Source organism: Etheostoma cragini, chromosome 7, assembly GCF_013103735.1.
Source record: "Etheostoma cragini isolate CJK2018 chromosome 7, CSU_Ecrag_1.0, whole genome shotgun sequence".
Taxonomy (NCBI): domain Eukaryota; kingdom Metazoa; phylum Chordata; class Actinopteri; order Perciformes; family Percidae; genus Etheostoma; species Etheostoma cragini.
The window spans coordinates 23,099,643-23,116,769 of NC_048413.1; the positions used below are offsets into that span (position 1 = coordinate 23,099,643).

At 40.2% G+C, this 17,127-nt stretch overlaps 1 protein-coding gene across 2 annotated transcripts in view; it reads left to right on the forward strand.

The window, feature by feature from the left end:
• Window positions 1-13,277: 13,277 nt before the first annotated feature.
• Window positions 13,278-17,127, forward strand: part of LOC117947284 (vitamin D3 receptor A) — a 67,665-nt gene continuing 63,815 nt past the window's right edge. Inside the window, exon 1 of one of the 2 annotated variants that reach the window (XM_034876014.1) lies at window positions 13,278-13,401. The gene's annotated coding sequence lies outside the window, so the exon portion shown is untranslated. Of the gene's footprint in view, window positions 13,402-13,933; window positions 14,371-17,127 lie in introns of those variants that run through there. The other variant, XM_034876015.1, reaches the window with a different exon arrangement.

The following is a 17,127-nucleotide window of genomic DNA, read 5'->3' on the forward strand; positions in this document are numbered from 1 at the left end:
ACACACAAACAGTAACTCCCTTATTCCCTCTTCCATAAAAGATGTAACTTGGGCATGTCAGGGAGCTTATTGCTTTGCCCCTGGAGCTCCAACAATACTGCTTTTCCTCTTTTACTCCCCAGCTTTTTAAAACTCAACGTTTAAAAAATTAAAAGTGAGGCTTGCATTGCATAACAGTTGGGTGGTTATGTAGCAGCAGCAGCAGCAGCAGCAGCAGCAGCAGCAGTGCTTCATCTGCGGTGGAAATGTGAAGCCAGGATGTAAAGGGCAAAGTGCTGCTCATAATGATTGTTTTTCTGATAACAGATGTGTGGTGTCATCTGATTTTATCTAATATATGCATCTGTGTGGAGTATTTGTTTGTGTACATCTCTTTGTATGTACGTATGTGTTGCAGGCTTAAGTCAGGAGGGTTGGCACACCAATGTGTAATTTTCTATGTATAACTCTGGCTCTGAGGCATTACGGTCAGGGTTGCCAGAATATGTTTTTCTTCTCTTTTTCTTTAAAAATGAGATCTACACTCACACACCACACAAAAAGCAAAAATACACAAGTTCTTGCAAACTGTCAACATATGGAGGGAAACATTAATGCTCATGTGACTTTAGGGACCATAGTTTTTTCATTTGGCTTTACAGCTGGTGAAGTAAACACCACTTTTTCAAGTCACTACCTCTCTTAATCCCCTCTCTCTTTCTCCTCTGGGGAAATCATGCAGGATAATGTGGACGGCAGTTGAGCTTACATAGATTTGCACCTGTTGTCGTGGAAGGAGAACAACAAATGACTGTTTGTACTTTACTGTTGTATGAGCAAAAAGAGAAAGGAAATGACCTCAGCAATGTGCAGCAACACACAGACAACCTCAAGACATCCATAACCAAACATATGCAAACTGTGCAAACAAGCACTCGTGCCACCACCCATTCTAGTGTACTCATGGACATCTGTCAAAAGTCCAAAATAAGTTATGGGGTACTGTAAATTTGGCTGCATCTAGCAATTATCATATTTTATCTATGGATTATTTCTTTGTGATTATTTGAATAATTGTGTAGATAAAAATAACAACTGAAAATATTGAAAAATACCCATTGTAATACCCAGAGACCAAGGTAACTTCTTGAAATTGTTCTGTTTTGTCTGGCCAATAGTCCAAAACTCAAAGATAATACATTAACAATAATGCAAAATAGACAGAAGCAGCAAATCCTCACATTAGAAAAGATGGAACCAGAGCCTGTTTGGTATTTTTACAAATTACTCAAACAATTACTCGCTAAAAAGGACAATACAAAATTTTGAGTTTGATGTGTCTACTGCGTTCAATTATTAATATTTTAGTTTTGGCAAATGACAGCCGTAATAATAAAAACACAATGACACTGGTTTCTTCTATCTCTTCTTCTTCTTCATTTCAACTGTAAGAAGAAGAATTCCAGATTACGTAAGTCCCTTTATTACTGATGTAAGTAATGCAATGACCAAAACTGACTTAAAGCATTGTAAAGTCACATGCGCAATACAGTTTCTTTATTTGTTTCATAGTATTGTTTGGTTACACATTTAGAAATATTTAATGTGAGTGAATTTTCAGCTCGGTTCAGTGCAGTTGAACTCGCTTCATTTAAACATTTCATCACTGAGTTAGATAAGACTTGTATACATCCACGGGTTTTACTTACATCTTTGTAAATACTATTTAAGTATATATACCTTTTATTCCCAATTTGAACATAAATTTGTACATTTTTTCCCTTGTCTTTTTTTATCTTTATTTTTTGAAAAATTAATCTTATATTCTATCCTATTTGTTATTTATTATTTCTTGTATATTCTGCATGTGTGCTGTGTGTCTGATATTTTTCTGCTGTAGCACTGAAATTTCCCAATTTGGGATCAATAAATGTCTATCTAATCTAATCTAAACTCATTACATTTCATTTAAGATAAATTCAGATTGGTTCAATTCAACTCAATCTTAATGGCATAGAACCAAAAGCTAGGTTTTCTATGCAATACAGCCAAATTATTACTCTCACTGTTAACTGATGAAAGCGATACACATTCCAAACATATCATAAATATACATTCAATGGCAATCAATCTCATCACCTTTTGCTTTCTTATCCTCATTTATGATCCTGCAGTCACATGCTCTGTGCTCTCTCCTAGAGCTTGGCACGTGCTTCAGTTTGCTTTGATCTGTGTCACATGCATCTGGTCATGATTAGGACCAATGTTCATGCTGGAGTTATGCATTGCAAACACAGAAAAGCTTTAAGACATCCATATGGCTGCACTGAAGGTGTGCACACTTGTCTGAATAGTGGGCTGTCCTCATGTAAAACTGGGATACATTTAACAATTCTGCAAAAATCATTAAAATCATCAATAAATAACTCTGGAGAGGACTAGATCTTAGCAAACGATGGGATCTGTGGTGTGATGTGTGGACTTTGGAGTCATTGGTATAGCAGTAAATGGCCGAAACAATTCAATTTAACATGAAGGGAGGAAAATGTCTAAATGTGACAACTGTGATTGATGCGTGAAAGTCACTGTTGCTGGTGCTTTTCAGTTTATTCTGGGCAAGAAAATGGACGAGAAAGCAAGAAGTACACGGACGAATGAAGAAAATGTTGACACCACACAGCCTGCAGAGGAAGTAAATGCCGACCAACCTAAAGAACTATGTCAACACACAAAAACAAAAACAAACCCACAATGGTAGGTTGAGGATGGACTGGTTAAAGCGAGAGCGGCTTCGCTCTCCTCTTTGAAACATGATGACATTTTCTGGCCGTGTGGAACAAGTGTGGGCTGTGTGGCGAACTACAAAAAAATGTAGTGGTAGGAAATTGCCAGTAAAGAGTCAGAGTGTATGATTTCATAGTTCAGTGAAATTGAATCAAAAAAAGATCCAAAATGCTAAGCAAAACAAAATCTAGAACAGGGGCCAAGAAATTCAACCTGAAAACAAAATCCTTACACCGCTGGGCAGGTCTGCGTGCTCTGTGTTATAAAAAGGCAGTTCTCATCTTTTAAACATGAAGTTTATATTATTGCAGCAGTTGAGCTTGATCTGGCTGGGGATCCTCAATAGAAAGTGTGTCGTCTGTGGACCTGGGCTTCTGACTAACACTGGCACTGCTGTCATGTGAGGATCCATTTTGGGTTCTGATGCAATGCTGGGGGAGCATTACATTACACCGTTATATGAAGCCTGGAATCAACCCAGTTACGAGGGATGTTTTTTACTCTTTTTCAGAGAATGATGTGTTTTTCAGAAGTAAAATACCTTCTATCTGTTTGTTGTGGGTGGTGATCGTCACTGTATCCCAACACAGACAGAGCTGGGATTTAGGCTTCCTCTTCGTCATTAGTGACGAATCCCACTAGGGCAGAGGTCATGAGGGACCAGAGGGAGAGGGAGGGGTGGAATGAAAACAGCAAGCAGGGAAAGGCGGCAGACCCAAACGAAGGAAAAATCTGTAAAATAAGATGAGGGGACACATTGTAAACTTGAATATTGACGAATGATCAATGTTTTGTTTTTTTGTTAGTTTTTCGCTGCAACATGACTTGCTTTTGCTGTGTGCACTGGGCAGAAAGAGCTAAACTTGAGGGGGGAAGAAAAGACACAAGAAAGGAAGACAAAAGGAAAGGGGGTTTGGTATTTTACAACAGCTTGACATTGATCAGGGTTGTCGAATGATGACGCAGCAGACTGTTGTGTCATTTGTCTACAGTGTGCAGCATCCCCCAGAAACTTATCTTTTCCATTTGTCTACATATTTCAGATACACAATGAATACAAATTTAAAATATGGCTGCTAGGGAGAAAACAGATTTACATTAGCAGCATTTTCATTTCATTTTCTCACATCAAACCAGGAGTGACCTGTCTGTTTTGCTTGTGACATTTACAAAATAGTGATGTCTAATTCGGGCCTCTTGTCACATGTTTCACAAATCCATCCATTGTTATTATATACAACCCTCAAAACTCCTCACATGGTTTAGTTGTATTTGAGGTCACACGGGAAAGATTTCTGCTCAGCCAGCCTTTTGATACTAACGTACTTAGGTACGTTTTGCTGATAGTACTTCTGTACTTAAAGATCCCATGTCTTTTGTTTGTACTATAAAGTAAAGGTACATATTAATTACTGTAACTGTTTCAAAACGCTCAATTCACGGAGAAATACACAGAGTTTGTATTCAGAAACTGTGACTTTTTTCTGTACAGTTGTGATGTCACAACTATACTATATCTGGGTAGAAAATGCCACTGCAATGACTGTGCTGAGACGCTGGAAACGTTGACCAATCAGAGCAGTCTAGGCTTTTTCGGGAGGAGCGCTTAAAGAAACAGGTGAGACAGATGCACAGATATATTCAGACAGACAGCATGAGAAAATGTATATCTTTTTTAACATTAAAGCATGTAAACATGTTCTTATAGAAACCCAAAATACATTTATGAGCACAAGATGGGACCTTCAAGTTGGATGTTGAATGAAGAACTTTGACTGGTAATAGAGCATTGTTAATATTACTTTTACTTTGTAAAGGTCCCGGTGTAGTAGTGTTTTATGGTAGTAAGTATAGTGTTTCCACAATAATAATAATGAAAAAATTAAATAAAAGAAGAAATAATGATGATAAATGATTGTGTAGCTTTGTGCAGTGAGTTGAATTATGTCTTGCTGGAAGTGTCGGTGCTGGGTGTGTATCCTTTTTCCTGCCCAGCCACTTCACATTAAAAGCTTCCTGAAGCGCTGTAATGAGTGGAAATAATCCGTCAAATATATTCCGACCCCCCCCCCCCCCCCCCCCCCCCCCCCTCGGCCAAGTGGGTATAACACAACATGTATTGGATTTTATTTTGGATCAGCAGAAATGCAAAATTGAAGTACACCCTAATGCAAAAGCAAGCATTTTTAATTGCCTAGAGGGTGCGCAAATAAAATGTGCTTTAGAGGATTGAAAAACAAACATGGTATTAATGTGTAGTCTGCACAGGTGCCAGATTTTAAGCTGCACCACTTCCTCAAGACATATCAAACGTGTTATAAAACACACACAAAATGCAAACAGAGATAAAGACATAACTATAACACCAAAGTAACAATGTCTAAAGGGTGCAAGACAAGAATAACAACCTAATGCATGCAAAGAGCAGCCTACCAGTCATATTGTATAGATAACAAACTGAAGGATTATTACAGAAATATTTACAAAGCAGGAACTAACACAAAATAAAAAGTAAAGAAAAGTGTGATGAATAAAAACAGACTGACGTCGGATATTCCATATTCTCTGTGGCCCAAACTCACATTTTTGGTTATGCATTTTTGTTCCCCACGGCAGACTGCAGAGTCAGTGGGATCTTGGTGGTCAAAGGTTTTAGTTTTATTTTACCATTGGTCTTGGGATTTAGAACTCCATTTATGTGGCTTGCGTCACCTTTCACAAGGACAACACTATTCTGAAATTTGCTGATGACACAAAAGTTATTGGTCTGGGGATGACCAAACGGAATACAGGAGTGAGGTGGCCCGGCAACATGGTATGACAACCTCTCTCGCAACAACTATGAAACCAAGTAGATGATAAAGGACATGAGGTGGAAACTTCATCAACTGCTAACAATCCATGAGTCTGAGGTGGAGAGGGTTTAAACTGCTGGGCGTCTGCATCATTGATGACCTAGTATTGCTTTGCCAGACCTACCTCCACAGCGTTGCAAAGGAGGGTCTGGCTAGGCTACACAGCATTTTGGAATAGGAGAAAAAAACATGTTCTTGTTTATGGCATGGCATTTCTTTGAACCAATCACAAGTGTCATGGGTGGCGCTAAGCTCCGGACGGAGCCACGGCGCTTCTGCAAAATAGCCTCGGGAAGGAACTTGTTTGTGTTGAACATGTACATTCCAAAGTTGTTTTAGTCGTGCAACACAAAACTCAGATTGGACAGATAGTCTAGCAAGCTGTCTAGATTTACCCTGCAGAGAGCTGAGGAGCAGTTAACGCAATACAGTTTAACGCACCGGAGCTTAAAATTCCAACACAGAGAAAGTGGAAGGTCCAGCCAAAAAGTGTGAAATCCGGCGGAATTTAAGTCAGCAACAGAGCATTTACCGTCGTTGATTAAGACTACTGAGGACCTTGACTGGACATTTACAATAACATCACCCAGCTGGGCAAGAAAGCAGCAGAAAACTGTTGCATTTTGCAATGTGTCCTATGGCAGGAGGTACAGCACGGTGTAGTGTAGGACCTCTATGCTGAGGGACAGCTGCCATCAGACTGATCAACATTCTTATCTCTCCCTCTCTCTCTCTCTCTCTCTCTCTCTCTCTCTCTCTCTCTCTCTCTCTCTCTCTCTCTCTCTCTCTCTCTCACTCTACCCCTGCCCACACCCTGAACCCACCTCACCAAGCAGGAATATTCACTGCCTCCCCCTGCACACACAATCATAGACATTTGCCCACTTTCTGCATAGTTTGGCACATATATTCTCTATTACTATGTACATTGTCAATTGTTCGTTTGTTCCTCTTGTTTCCATGAGAATGGCATTCAGAGTGAAGGGAAAAAGAAGAATCTTACTATACAGCAAAGATTGCTTTAAACTGTGCATGTAAGCATTCAATGCTTTGACTTTTGAGGATTAAGAGCTCATTTAGGCTTTGAGTACAACAATGGAGTGTCCAGCTCCATACCTGTGTTTCACCTATGGAATGACCGGTTAGGGTACCTCTGTTTCTGTGAGGTGCTCTTTTATAAACTGTTACATTCCTCTTATATCCACATTTACTATGTTTTTGATGTACGGTGTTCCCTCCTGCAAGAGCACATCTAAGACATCCAAGAAGAACTGAATCAGTCAAAGAATGTGTACAGGGAATTTGGGTGTGTTAATTACAAAGCCAAATAATTGTGATCATACAAAAACAACATGTATCATGCACAAATTTAGTTCTCTATTCTCCTAAATGTGTGAGGTCACATCAAGTTCACAAATTACAAAATAGTTTCCTGATTAACTAAAGGGATAAAATCATGCAAGACACAACTTGTTATTTTGTTTTGTACAAATGTTATCTATTACAAAATGTACATGCAATCCACTCTGGAACACTCAATCTTATGGATTTTAATCGAATGGGACTACCGGTATATCAGCTGAAAACAGGGAATGTTGTAGGTACAATGTACATGATCTGACTTACTGACCCCATGTTTCAGTTTTGCACAGCTATCAAATTTCCTCATGTCTTATAGGAAAGAATGCAGCAAATCTGTTGTGAATACGGCTCGGGTTTATTGATGTTGGAGGCCCATGATGACATTGTTGAGGAGTGGGAGGTCAAGGCAGACAGAGCTAAGGGGCATGACATTTTAAATCGAGACAGAGGAAAGGCCCGGTGGTTACTCAGAACACTCCATCCCTGGGCTATGTGATCCTCTGTGTGGCCATAGCTGAAAAATATTCCTGAGAAATTTATAGCACACAGGGGTGACACTGCTACCAATCTTCTCACCGCACACTGCAAAGCTGATCAAAGAGTGTGTTTGCCAAGTGCTGCAGCATTCCTGTAGGTTTGTGCAATTGCACTGCTCCTTGTGCTTTTTGACTGCAGCTGAAACATCAGTGTAAGGACTGTATTCATCCAAGTAAAGGTCCAGTCATGTGTGAGAGCCAGTGGGCCAGGGCTCGGCCTGCTTGCGACTATTTGCTTTTCCAGCTGTTTCCTAGACTCACCCTGTAAATGTGGGAGGGAAAGCGGTGTGTGTGTGCATGTGTGTGTTGGTTTGGAAGTTGGGAGTGAGGGTGTTGAAGTGAAATGGAGAGATTCTGCGTTCCAGGAAGGAAGACAGTAAGGAAATGAGAGCTACAAAGAAAGTGTGTGTGTGTGTGTTCAATTTAAGTGAGAGTGTCTCCTGTTCCTATTAAACTGTAATGGGTTTGCACAGTGGAAACACCCCAAGACAAACCAGGTACCTCATACAGTATATAATCTGTCTCCATCTCTGTCTCTGTCTCTCATACACACATAAACACAGAGGAAGATGAAATCCTGTGTGCGCATGCCCCCACGCTAACACACCCATATGCTTAGCTGCCCCTCATATAGACTGATCCGCCTCTCAGACACAAAGCCACAAGGGATGGCCTAGATTCCAGCACATGCACACACAGGCAGGCTGCTAGGAAAATGATCACACACACGTAGGCTACACATTTGAATGTTAGGTATGTAAACCTCTATATTTCCCAGTATATATGTTTAAAACATGTTGTTCCAACCCTATATTTGTAGGGTGTTGATACAGTTTGATGCATATGCTGTAAAAGTAGTGTAAGTGATGGCATAGCAAGTGTGTCGTCGTGCGGGAGAGAGTAACGGTGGATGCGATCAGGGCAGATGGCTTTTCACGTGTTGGTGGAGCAGAGGAGAAATTAGCAGTAATGTTGTCACGGGATGATAGTGGACGCTGAAAAAGGACAGTTTTCTGCAAGACCAACATTTGAGGCTATGGGATGTGATGGGATGTGGACTGGTCTGTTAAACAAAGTTACATTGATTACATAACTAAACTTGATGAGACATTCTGAACAAAATATTGTTAAAGGTCCCATAGCATGACAATTTCACTTTATGAGTTTTTTTAACATTAATACTGTATGTGTTCCCCCAGCCTGCCCATGGTCCCACAGTGGCTAAAAATGGCAATAGGTGTAAAGCGAGCTCTGGGTATCCTGCTCTGCCTTTGAGAAAACAAAAGCTCATATGGGCCGATCTGGAATCTTGCCCCTTATGTCCTCACAAGGTTACCTCCCCCATCCCTGCTTTGCCCACCCAGAGAATTTGACCCACCCATGAGAGACATCATGCCCACTCATTTTGTCATAACAATATGATAGAATTTGTAATTTGTATTATTTGCTTGTTTCTGGGCCCCTATTACCCCCATGGTGTCCCATTATACATAACAGCATCATGTCTTGTTATTTTACTTGTCTTTTAACTTGTGTGAATCAAATGAATAAAACTGAACTTAACCGTGTCGTATAATAAGGTACTTCATTGCACTTTAAAAACAGATTCTACCAGGACAACTACAAAATATGCAGAATATTTAGGAATTTACATTAAAGACACCACCACTGACTATCCATGCAAAAATGTGGCCACAACTTAGCTAATTTCTCATTTACATTTATCCACAAACTAGGTTTCCACCTTGTCTTGTTTATATTCAGTTTATTAAAGTAAAAATAAGGTGTCACACACTCTGGTTCTGCATTAATTTCTTTGTTATTATGATGATGTTTTGGCCTTCTTGAAATAAACAATCAAAGCCAACACATGCCCCGATACTATGTAGGCCACACCCTTGTCATAAAGGTGATTTAGATTAGATAATCATGCTATAATATTCAGTTTGTAACAATTAGGTAAGTCAACTTAGATGCATGCTTAATTACAAAGTCCTTGTGATATTTATTAACTCTGGAGGCTTTGAAGACAAAACGTGAAGGGACACCTGTGAGCTGTGCAGAACCATGCTGTTTTAATTGGGATGTATGCAGTTTTTTGAGCTACAAAGGTTTCTTGAAGCTACAACTGGTGAAACCACATTTATCATTGCATGACCCTGACTGGTCTCACAGAATTCTGTGAAATAATCCCAAACCAGCGCATTGGTGGCACAAAATGTGTGAAAAATTTGTGTGACCACCACGGAAAACAAATCCCAAGTAAAGTCAATGAGAAGATGACATTAAGATAAGAACAACAATTGTAGCGAGTAGTATTAAAGCCCGAACATCTGCATTGTGAGATTAGTTGGGGTGGTGGACGGGTCAAACAACACAGGTCTTTCACCCAGGAGACCCGGGATCGTGTCCCGTGTGTCACGATTCCTAAACCCATCCGTCCAGTTCTTCTTTTCCTAAACCCAACCCATTGTTCTTTTCCTAGACTAACCCATTCTACGTTTTCCTAAACCCAACCTGTCCGCTCTATGGCTGTTCTGTTCTTCTTTTCCTGAATCCATTCCATTGTTGTCCCGCCCACCCAAGACCTTTTCCTTAACTTAAGGGGCTGTGTTCATTTCACAGAATTATTCCGTGGGCCCATCGTGGAATTTCCGGCGATTCCGTTAAAACTGCCACAGGTTTGAGTTAAGGGTCATGTTCATTTCACGTAATTCTGTGAGATCAGGTTGTAGCGACCATAAAATAGTCAAACTAGCTTCCACCAGAGAGCCCTGTCAATATTCCTGTAATGGATAGAATGTACTTCCTGTGGCATAGGAAGCTATAATAAGGTATAATCAGTAGGCAATTTCAGGTGGGATGTCAAAGCCTTTGTCAGCAAAATGACAACAATACATGGCCCTTGTTAACCTGTCATGCCCTGTCCCCATTCCCATAGTAACAGAGAGATTGGAGGAGAAAATGTTAGTCTAGTCTCCATGTGTCATTGATCCTTTAACTGACTGAGGTCTGTGCATGTTAGACGCTATGGCCCGGGCAATGGCTCTGATTTTCAGGGTGCTGTCTATGATGCTGAAGTAGCAGACAGTTTTGTAATTGCATCTATTTTTTCTAGAGTCCCGCCCTTCTGTCAGTTCCTTCCAGCATCTATAATATTCTCTAAACTACATAGGTAGGAACAGACGGGGACAGGTGGGGTTAACGGGGGCGGTTCACTGGTAATTTATGAATGACAAATGACACCCACTGGCTTTGGTACAGTATAGCATAGCATAGTTTACTATAGGCCTGCTGTGATTTACTGCAAAACAATATAATGTTTATTATGATATAGTACAGCAAATAGTAAAGTCCTGTATAACCAAAGGTGGAAAACGTACTATAAGTATTGTACTCAAGTAAAAGTGAAAATACCTATCTGAAAATATTACTCAAGTAAAAGTAACAAGTAGTTCCTTTAAAATAAACTTTAAGTAAAAGTTATTTAGTTAAATAAAAAAACTGTAAAACGGGGCGGGAGGATATCTCCCATGTAGTGAAAATAGAACAAGGGGTCAAAAATCCAAAACTATTTAGTTTTTAATGAAAGAAAAATCTAAACATTTGGCAAGTTGCTATTATTTGTGAAAACTTCGTTTGGTGTACCAATACACAAAGACTTACCAAAACATGCTTCCGCAGATTAGATGTTGAGCTACTGAATGGTGCCAGTCCATTACCTTTGCCAGGCACATCTGGCATTAAATTATTGGACCTCTTGAGTTTAAATGAAAAACAGTCTCTCAAATGTGGCCATGGATTTTTGTGGTTTTGGGCAGCAGAATTCAACATTTAGCTAGCATTTCCACTGAAACATTCTCTGAACCGTTGTCGCTGGTCTGATCCACCTCCATCTCGTTCTCAATCTCCTACTGTATGACTTGGCACCTGGTGGTTCCGGGGGCCATTGGTTTTTTTCTTCCTTTCGGTTTTCCTTAGTACAAGATTTATTTTATGGCATTTGTAATGTAGGGAAATACATTACTTCAATCAAAACGTAATTAAAATAACCCCACCTACTCAAAATTGTAACATGAGTACATTTATTTTGTTACTTTCCACCTCTGTAACACAATAGTAAAATAGTCAAATATTTAGTTTAGTTTTGTAGTATATAGTGTTTATACAGATCTGTGTAGAATAGTATGACAGCACAGTCTATCTGGTCTATGCTAGTAGAACACAGCATTTGAAGAAAGTTAGATTACAGCAACATCACATCTGTTTGCCATTGTAGATGTTACATGAGGCCAACTGTGATAATCTTGTTTTTTTGGGGGCAATTTCAGGCCTTTATTTTCACAGGACAGATGAAGATATGAAAGGGGAGAGAGAGGTGGAATGACATGCAGCAAAGGGCTGCAGGTCAGAGTGGAACCTGCGGCTGCTGCATCAAGGCGTAACTCTATACATGTGCGCCTGCTCTACCAACTGAGCTAACGCGGCCACACGTGATGATCTTGTTGATGTAGCCTAACTAACAACATCCAACTCCATCCATGACAAATACCTCAAGAGAGAGCTTGACTTCCACGATGACAGTTGTTAGTTCAACATACTGTACAACATGTTATGTATCACATGGTTAATAAGAAGAATGGCTTTCTAAAAGCCTTCTTTCACATGGCACAGAAAGCAAGCTTTGAAATACCCTAATCTGTTCACAGAGAGCTCAAAACTACCAATAAGCAGGCTTTAAGTTGCCTTTTTCCCATCTGTCAGAAATGGGATAATGCTTCCTGTCGCGTTTGTAAAATTGCATTAAATGTACGTCAAGTTATGGATTACTCACTGGAATGTTGTCAACATGGACCTTTTTGTACTGAAAGGTCATGGGTTGGATTCCTGTAACAACCACATGGCCTAGAGACCAGTTATGCACTCAATCAAAAAGACAACATAGTCCAACTGTTCCAGGCTAGCATTGTGTACTACATAGCCCATCGCGAGAGGGATATGAGAGAATCACTCCTAATTACAGAGTGGATACTGTGGTGATTGAAGTGCTACAAAAACACTCCCAGGGGTGACATAATATAGCACCTGAGGGCTCTACCATTCCATTTGAATTCTTCAACCAAGTAGACATATTAGCCCCTCTCCATATAGGTTATAGGCCCACACTATGGACACAGACCAGCTTGTTAGTGGGTTGGTGAAAATGTCTTTTTACTGCTCTTGGTATGTGTATACTATCAGTTACCACACGTTTCCAGGACATAGTTTAGGAAGGGAGAGAGAGGATGCAGGAACTTTCATATATTATGTATAGGTAGGCTAAATCATAAATAATTAAGGATGAGAAATGTGGACTTACAAAGTACATGCGTAGTTCAAAATTCAACATTGTCAAAACACAAATTTGCACACACAAATGCATACATTTTTTTTTTTTGACTTTTCTCACTATCTCTCCAGTCTCTATAAATGCAGGCAAGCAAACGCCCTGAACATCACAAGTTTAGATCTTTTCATTTATGCATTTTCATGATGTAATTTAATTGTTTTATTAACTATTCTTTTTTTCACGAAATTGTTTACTAGGCTACTTTTCAGACTGTGTGGTACATCAGGACACACCCCTATATGGTAAGGAGACAGCTGGAGACTCGACTCGAAACTGACACGATTCGTGACCAATGGGAGCAGACACTCCTCCAGAGTGGAGAGCTGTGATTGGACACGGGGGGGGGATAATATATATGTATACATATGCCTGACTGTTAAACCGTGGGGGGCGGGTCTATGGAGAAGTGCTGCCTGTGACCAGTCTATGTTGATATAGATCTAAAAAACTGGACTAACAAGCGTGTCTGCTTACGTTGCCCTTCGCATGGACTAATGTAAGTTATTTAGCACTTTTCTGTACCTTTAAGAGTCTTCCGTGTAGTGGAAGGAGATGGAACGTTATAATAGCATTGCAGTTTTGCTTTTTTCTCGTCTCGTTTTGCTAAGATTTGATTTCAGGCACAAATGCACACGCGCTTTCCAGGCCAGTTAAGTGTGCTGCTGCAAGCGTAGCGTTAGCTGTTGTTATTGCTCTCTGGCGTGCTGCAATATTTTGACATACCGCTGACACAAACAACATACTCAGTGAGCTGAGGCGTACTGTCATTGTAGGAAGACCATGTAGACACAGCACATACTAATATCCACGGTTGGTGAATAGGACATTTTCGTTTAACTGCTAGTACTGCTGCCATTCTTGTCAACTAGCTAGCTAGTGTCAGAGCCCCGTTAACGACGTTACCGTTCTGCTCATGTGTGGAGAAAGAGGACGACGAAACCCCCGCTGTTAGTCCCACGTTTTCCTAACAAAATAGCAAGATTCGGAGGGTAAAAAGCAGTGTGAACAATCATACAGCAACCTGAAAGTTTAGTTTGGATGAACGTGCATCATGTGTTGTGTGCGGAATGTCCGAGAAGTCCCAAAATGTTTCGCGAAAGGTTTAAAGTCCTGTTTTCAGAAGTGTGTATCTTTGCTTGAGCAAGGTAACTATTACAGTGATATCTTTTTTTAATCGTTTTTCGGCGTCAAATTGTGTTAAATGCAAGAAATAACGGGACGTAATCCAGACTCTTAACGTTACCCGATTCCCAGCCCCCCGACTGACCGTTAGAAAGCCCTGCCTGATCACTGACACTGTTGTTTTTACAAGAAGGAAAAGTTTTTCAGCGTGGGGAAATTGTTAAAAAAATATAATAAATAGGCTGCCTTCAACTCCACTGGCTCGGAAATTTGGCGAGTTGGCAGCAACATTTGGGGCCCTCTCTGCTACTGCACAAAGTGAAGGTTTAAAATGCCACATCAGGTAAGAGAGCATTCATTAGCTTGGTTTTGTGACAGGAACGCAATCCAGTTAGCATGTTACGAGGGAACCGCTGCACATAAGCAACAACAAAAAACAACAACCCTGAAGCGTTCGTCTTTGTTTCCTCGTTCAACCGAGTTTACGTTCGTTAAGGACACATGTCATTTCACATTACCAATTAATTTTGCATTCTGATAAAACTTCCTACACTAGCCCTGTTTTATTTTGTGTGGGGTGTTATTGTTATAGGCGGGTGCTTCCCTCCACATCCACATGTGTATGCCTTCCTGCCTGCCTGCTGCAGGGCTAGTGCGCAAATCCCCACAACGTCGATAGGAAAATAAACCGAATTGAAGGTTGTTATTCTGCATTGAATTCCTATTATTTCTGAATTTGTCAGTGCAGTGACAGGCAGATAATGTTGTGGACGTGGGTTTACAAGTGCTCTTTCCTGGATGTTGTCAGTCTCTGATGTGCAGGAGGCTACTCCTCTCTGCAGGCAGGGAGGACAAAGGGACAGATCAGCATGGAGCTGAGTGGAGTAGAATGGACCCGAATAGACTTCAGTCGTTTTCACAGTTAGAGAAGAGGTTGTTACTATTCGGAACCATAGACATTATTGGACATGAAAATACATTTTTTTCTCCATATTGCATCCTACATGTGTATTATCAGATAATATCAACTACTTAGTCAACAGAGTACAATGTCCAGTGTTATTGTTCATACAGTAGTCTTTACTGTCTTGCTGTTGTGGGTTTTGCATGAATAAGCCAAATTTTGTGATCATGAATTATTTCTCCTCAATGGTCATAGACTGCCATTAAGTATTATTTGTGTTTTGAATTGCCCGCTAATACGTTTCACTTTGAGGCTGCGATTTAAACAAAACCGCCCTGCTTTAAATGAGAATAGGTAATTATTTTAATTTTATTGAAAGAGAGGCATGTACGGGCGTTTCCACTCAGGCTGAAAGTGGTTCTCTTGGCAGAAGAGAAATCAAACAACGTACATTTCAATTATACTTAAGAAATGTTATGTGTGCAGTATGATTTTTCTTTACCCCGTAATCTTTATGCTTTTCTATTTTGTACCTTTTTTTTAGCATAAGTTGTCAAACACTATGCTGCTGTTTGTAGTGGTGAGCTGGAACTCGAGGGTCTGCTCCATTTTTGTCGTTGTTGCTGCTTTGACTCTGTCAGAATTGATGAAAAACAATGTACTCTGCAATGACAACTAAGAGATTGGAAAGTTAATGTTTTGTTCTTTGAAGAACATATTGTGTTATTTTGCCCAATGTGTTTTTAGTTCCACTATTTGTAGGCTATGAATGTTACTTTTTCTCTTGTTTTGTTGGGATTTTGGGATTGATTTGCTGGGTTGTTGCTCTCCTGCTACACCCTAAAATAACATGCATCACCGATCACTTACCTCCCACACCTTTTGGTGTAAAACCTTGTATCTCCAAGAGTGCATGGTATCATGCCTTTTATTAATGCAGCCTTATGTTTCTCAGCATCACCCGCTCCATGTTGCCAGCCCAAGAGACATAGATCATGCTCTAGATCCACCAGGTCAACGTACAGTTTATCAGTTTGAGTATGGAACAAACTGGGAGTTGAGAAATGTTGTTATGAAAGAGATAGTCACTCTGTCACTCTGTTCCTCCCAACTACCTATCACCTCAATGGGGTACAAAGGGTCTCTTTCTGTAATGAGGTGCTTAGTGGAGCACATTATTCTCAGGTGGTTTGTACTTTGTGGAGTTGCCGGCAGGTTGCAAAATCATAACGGATGCATGAGGGCCTCAAGGTGCAGGCACACTATTGTGAACCATGAGTGAATTCCGGGCAATATGGAATGCATGTGTGTGCACGCCAGACACACACACACACACACACACACACACACACACACACACACACTCTTGCATTATTACCTACCGGTCTGCACACTTAGTTGCTACGGGTTAAATTTTTCCAGTGGAGTTTAAAGTCAATGCTGCTGACTTTAAAAGAGATTTGTACAGGTACGCGCATTACAACACAGAAGCAACAACTGTTTTGGTCATCATTTTCTCCACGTGAATATTAGTTCCAGCCAACAGTCCAAAAGAAAACACAGTAAAAATGGTTTACTATCATGTCAGACAAAATGAAGCCGCAACTCCACCAGTTGAAAATGTTTATGAATAAAATAAACTCACACACAAGTTAATTACATGAAAAACGTTCCTGTTAACATTGATGCAAAATAATCATATAGGCTACCAATCCAATAAAACCATAAAGCAGCCCTGCTCATTGATTTGCAACATTAACCACAATGGGTTAATCTAGCTAGAGATATTAAAGGGAGAGCCATGATATAAACAGTATGGCAGAATTTATTTAAAGCTTGTTTTCCTTGTTGGCTGTTACTACTGCTCAGCGTGTCCTTTCAGTAATTGTGTGCAGGATTTGATTTCTGTAAAGGCTCTCTGAGAGATGTAGAGAACAATATTGACAAATGCACTGGTGGGTATATGCTAGATTTGGGCAGAGGGCTGTCTGTTGGCTAGGTATTGTTCTAAATCAACACTGTAGATTGGAGGGGTTCAAGTTCAGACAAATATTTGGATACTGATTCCAGTTTAATCTGCACTGCACTCAGATTTAGTAGAACCAGGCTGAACTGACTGATGTTTTTAAAGAAAGAGTAATGTGCAGGGATGTCCCGGAGTTAGTTTGGCTCTAATTTCTGATACCTGAATCCTTT